The 5,691-nt window shown below is 34.5% G+C and overlaps 1 protein-coding gene and 1 long non-coding RNA gene across 2 annotated transcripts in view; one reads left to right on the top strand and one right to left on the bottom strand.

The window, feature by feature from the left end:
- Positions 1–5,691, top strand: part of LOC106460904 — a 45,507-nt gene that overhangs the window by 20,472 nt on the left and 19,344 nt on the right. The window lies entirely within an intron of this gene.
- LOC111086115 overlaps positions 5,054–5,691 on the bottom strand; it is a 15,590-nt gene continuing 14,952 nt past the window's right edge. Inside the window, exon 3 of the long non-coding RNA XR_002610876.1 lies at positions 5,054–5,190. This is a non-coding gene — a long non-coding RNA (uncharacterized LOC111086115). The remainder of the gene's footprint in view (positions 5,191–5,691) is intronic.

Genomic DNA, 5,691 nt, shown 5'->3' on the forward strand with positions numbered 1-5,691 from the left:
AATGGATGGCGCTCATTATTTAGTATAAACCATACTTTGTCTCGTTGTTTACTGATTTTTCAATTTTTAATTTACATTACCATCACTACACCTATTATTCTAGAGTGAATATAAAATTTCTCTCCGAAACTATTTTTATGTTCCATGACATAAAAGATCGATTGGACTTGGTAATCATCATGGCTTTGTGAACTGTTTAAAATAGGTAACCATCATGACTTTGTGAACCGTTTAAAAATGGTAAACATCATGACTTTGTGAACCGTTTAAAATAGGTAACATCATGAGTTTGTGAACCGTTTAATTAAAATAAGTAACCATCATGACTTTCTGAACCGTTCAAAAATGGTAAACATCATGACTTTGTGAACCGTTTAAAATAGGTAACCATCACGAGTTTGTGAACCGTTTAATTAAAATAGATAACTATCTTGACTTTGTGAACCGTTTAAAAATGGTATACATCATGACTTTGTGAACCTTTTAAAATAGGTAACCATCATGACTTTGTGAACCGTTTAAAATAGGTAACCATCATGACTTTGTGCACTGTTTAAAATAGGTAACCATCATGACTTTGTGAACCGTTTAAAATGGATAAACATCTTAATTTTGTGAACCGTTTAAAATAGGTAACCATCATGAATTTGTGAATCGTTTAAAACAGGTAACCATCATAACTTTGTGAACTGTTTAAAATAAGTAAACATCATGACTTTGTGAACAGAGTTTCTTGGTTTATAGACCTGTCCTTAAGTCAGTGTACGATTGTTCTATTAAAGCATGTGGGTTTTGTACGGTTGTTGCAGCTTGAGCTCTACTACAATAGAGTTTCTTTGTTTATAGACCTGTACTTAAGTCAGTGTACGGTTGTTCTATTAAAGCATGTGGGTTTTGTACGGTTGTTGCAGCAGCTTGAGCTCTACTACAACAGAGTTTCTTGGTTTATAGACACGTACTTATGTAACAATGTATAACATTATTAAGCCTTTCTTCTCACAAAACAGACGAATCCTCATAATGTTGCAGGCTCGAGGATTTGGTGAGAAACAAAACTGATAATCACTACGATTTAAGGTAAAAATAATGAATTATACTGACACAACGAACATCAAAAGGAAAGATAATTGAAAATGCGTAAACTCGCGGAGCTGCTCTGATACGACTATACCCTTTCAGATATCTACAGGTAATTTTGAACGTATATCAAAACCCTAAACTAAACACTATATCATGTGACATACGTATATTAACCACCTAACACATCTTCTGCACGTGCACGTCGGAACCAACCAATGTAGTGATACTGACAGTCGAAACTGGAAAAGATTAACGAAATGTTAAATTCCTACAATGAATTTTTAAAATAAAACCAGTAGTTACAGAAATAACAACTAAATTTGGAATTTTTTATAGGGACATTCTAAAGAAAGCTGAAATTTATGTTTCGGCTACCACAACAGTTCCAAAATCATTATTTAGTTTGTTAGAAAATAAAGTAAAATTAAGAAACTGGGGACTGTTTATCAATTAATAAATGTAATTTCATATAAGCCTGCTGTATATACATACAGCATGGCGCGCATTCACACTTAAAGTAGTTGTGTGACACTAATTAAACCATTTATTTACGTTAATTTGAGCTTAGCGACATCTGTTGACAAACAGTAAATTTAATCGAATAAGCTATTCTTGTTTCCCAATTTTCTCCACCGTATAGATGAAGATTAGGAATTATTTTATATATAGTTTAATCAAAACTTGAAATCTTGCAAGAAAAAAATTGTTCTCAATTCAGAATATATTATAGCGTTCTCTTTTCGATACGCTGATCTATATTTTAGGAAGTCTCTGTTTTTTCTACAATTAGTTTCACTTCATGCACTACATAAGTTTGTTTGTCTTGTTGGATTTCGCACAAAGCTACACGAGAGCTGTCTGCGATAGTCGTACCTAATTTTGAAGTGATACACAAGAGGAAAGATAGGTAGTTAGTCAACATCACCAACTGCGAACTTTTGGGCTACTCTTGTCAGACCAAAAGTTGGAGTTGGACGCCACACTTATAATGCACTCATTGCCCCATAGTGGCGGAGGGCGATTTTTTCATTACTTTTGACGGCATCAAAACGTGAACCACGGAAATCAGTTCGACAATATGGCAAACTAATCACTGGAACGGATAAGTAAGGAGTTGCTCCATCCATACAGTATCCTTGAATTTTTAAAGATTTTTTCTACCAACAGCACTGCTTGTGTACAACTTTCCTGGACCATTAATATAAATCCATTAGCTGTTTTTACTCTACATCCATGATATCTTGTTCTATTCCACTAACTGTAGTGTTGGATGTGGAACTAAACCTGTACAAAGGTACAGTCATTGAAAAAAACTCTCTTCGTTAGAAATTGACGCCATTTTTGAGATAAAAAAATTACGTTGGGCGTTATAAATTTGTTTGTAGTTATATATGTGCTATATGTGCTCTGTCCACCACCGGTATCGAAACCCAGTTTCTAGCGTTATAAGTCCGCAAACACACCACTATGTCACTGGGGGGGGGAGGTGCGTTACAGAAGAAAAACATATGTTGATATAGAATTGATTTTTTGCTTCTTCCATTTGTCTGTTTTCACACTGTCTTTGCATTGTTAGTCTACATTTTCATATGACTGTCTGTCCGTGTTACAAATGTAAACTCCTAAAATGGTTTTATTAACGGAGTTACTCTGGAATACATTAGCATACATTAAACGAATGTAAATGTGTGTGCTGAGTGAATGTGGACATAGACTACAAGATTGTTAACAACTATGACACTAATATTTGTTTATTATTTTCGCACAGAGCCATACAAGGGATTTCTGCACATAGCCATCAATAATTTTGAACTGATAGATTAGACGATAGTGGGAACTGACCATTAATCTTATAAGGCATCCACGGCTCCAAGGCGGAGGTCGTGGTTTTGCTGCACAGGGACTTGAATCATAAGCCCGCTGAAATACAGCTCGAGCACTCTAGCCTGCACACTACAAGCGTTTAAAAGTTTTTTTTTTTTTTTAATTTCTAAGATATGAAATCGGTTCTAAACCAATGATATAGTTGTTTGGACACTTCAATAAAGAAGACCATCGTCTACAACACAAGTGAAAATCGACTATCTGTAATCACAGGGTACTTGCTTCGAGACTGAAACAGATGTTCGCAGCCACAACTGAATGTTATGACAAAATGCATATGGGTAGAAACAAACTTCACAAAGCCATCAGATATGGCAGAAACCCAACGAGATACATTCTATTCACATAACAGCTGTTTGTCCTTCAGTTTTTACGTAGAAAGGGGTCATACTCCATGGCCCCTTGCTGTAGTAACGAATGAGCAAATTATTTTGGAGCAAATTAAATTTTGGAGTCAGTTTTTTATACCACTAATTATACTTTTCCAGTTTATTGATGTACCTTTATCAGAAGCATCTCAGCCACGTTCATCTTAAACATTTCTATTACGTTGACGTTTTGTTCTGAGTTGAAAGCTGAAACTAGGTTTTCAAAATAAATTTCTATGAAAACACAGATTCTTTCCGTGTGAAATGCACTTTTATATGTGGCAAATTTGAAACGTTGTCTGTTCGTTATTCTTCTTTTTTTTTTCACTAACCCCAACCCCATTATCACTGCTGGTAAATACTAGAAGCTTTGGAATCTGAATCAATTGCCTGTGAAAGCATTTTATAAAGAACAGTTGGATTTAAAAAGCTGTCCCATTATAACTTTACATTCTTATGCGTGTAATAAAAAGAAACGTAAGTAATGGATTGCGGAAGACAGAAATGGTATAAAATTTAACAGGATGTTTTTTTAGCATGTTTTTTTCTTTATTTTTTAATAAACACTCAATTTACGCAATGTGCATTTTTATTCACTTGATATATGTTTGCATTATTCAGCATATGCAAAGTAAAAAGTTGACCCAGCTCCTGGTTTTAGTACTTTTTTGTGCAAACACAGCCGAGTTTTGTAGTTATCGTTCGTTAAGTTAAATCTCATCTGTGTTAGGCACATTTACTCTAGTTTTCTAGCAAAGCTTATTTAAAAAAAGAAGAAGGGATCAAGCGAATATCATTAGCTGCCTCTGTGTCACTTTTATGCACATATTTTTACATTTTGTATTTATATCAAGCTCTATGATATCCTCAATTATATTCACCTATCAAAACTTAAATTACTCCATTTCATACCTGGAATTAAACATCTGAATCTCTCGGGATCGAGCCCGGTATTTTCGCAAGAGTTTTTGAAGCTGAACTAAAGGGCTACCCCCCTAGATACTACGGTACTTATGAAACTTTATTTTTAACTTTTTAAATTTCTTAGCTCTAAGATCCTTTTATTCTCATAAACAAGGATAGTTCTCAAGCCTAAGCTTTTGCATGGCTTAGGCTCAAACTCGGCAAATATCTCGCACGTCAGAACCACTAAGTAACTGAATTAAAGGGTTAGCTCCTTAGCAACTGCTAGTAATGCACGCCTTTTAGTCATTCAAAGTGCCTGGATATAACACGCTTATCTAATTTTACATTTTCGTTTTAATTCAATGCGTGAAATTTCGGAGATCGTCCAATACGCATTTTACTTGAGCCTTTTATAGAAATCATAACTGTCATTGTCCCTCGTTTATCATTCCCTAAGCAAATCATCAATAGACTGCTTCGGTAAAAATGAATGAAGTTCACCCAACTTTGGTAAAAGGGCTAAACATTGTCACAAATATAAATGTTCATGTGCCCAACACATTGATATAAAAAAATTAAATTTGCCCATTTTGAGTTTTTAAGGAGGTCAGAGCTCACAAAAAAGAACATAATTTTTTGGAAGGGGATTTGGTCAACTATTCGGCCGTATTTCGACAGGTTTACATGGGATTTGGTACAAAGATACTTTTATAGAGACCCCAAACAGAGGCATAGACAATTTTGGTTTTCGTAGACTATTCATGTGTATGTCAACCAACTTACATGAGATTTGGTACAAATCCCCCTTCTTGCAGGTCCCAAGCAGTGGTATAGACAGGCTTCGATTTTTCTGTGTTTTTCACGATTTTTCTGGCGTCAAAATTGGCCATGTTAGGATTGCGTAGCGGAGACATTTTACGTTCGCCCGCGAATGTTAGCCTCTTTAATTTTTCTTCTTGAATTGGATTATATATTTACTATATATTGTACTTGTTACTGCCTCAGTTACCCTATTATTACATTGACATTGCTTTTATCCTCAATGTGCAAAGAGCCAAAATTGAAGAATGACGTGCTAAATTTTCTTAATGTCTGTTTATAACTTTAAAGTTTTGAAGACTACAGTAAAAATGGTAAATAAGTCAGAAGTTGTTCTTTCGGCGCAAATGTGTATCAACTGTATCAGTTGCTATACTTTAAAAAAGTTATACTATTTGTAGAGGATAGAGTTTTCAAATTCTGGAGTATTTATTTCATAATTATATATTTATGGCTTTATACAGTTCACTATCTCTCGATTCTGAGCTATGAGCACCTCTGTTGAACTTTTTGAGCTATGAGCATCTCTATTAAACTTTATTTATTTATCGTGTTTAAACTATGGATACGTCTGTTGAATTTAACCTATTTGTCGTATTTAAGCTGTAAACACATCTATTCAACCGCACACCTA

This window comes from Limulus polyphemus, unplaced genomic scaffold (assembly GCF_000517525.1).
Source record: "Limulus polyphemus unplaced genomic scaffold, Limulus_polyphemus-2.1.2 Scaffold858, whole genome shotgun sequence".
In the NCBI taxonomy this organism is placed as follows: domain Eukaryota; kingdom Metazoa; phylum Arthropoda; class Merostomata; order Xiphosura; family Limulidae; genus Limulus; species Limulus polyphemus.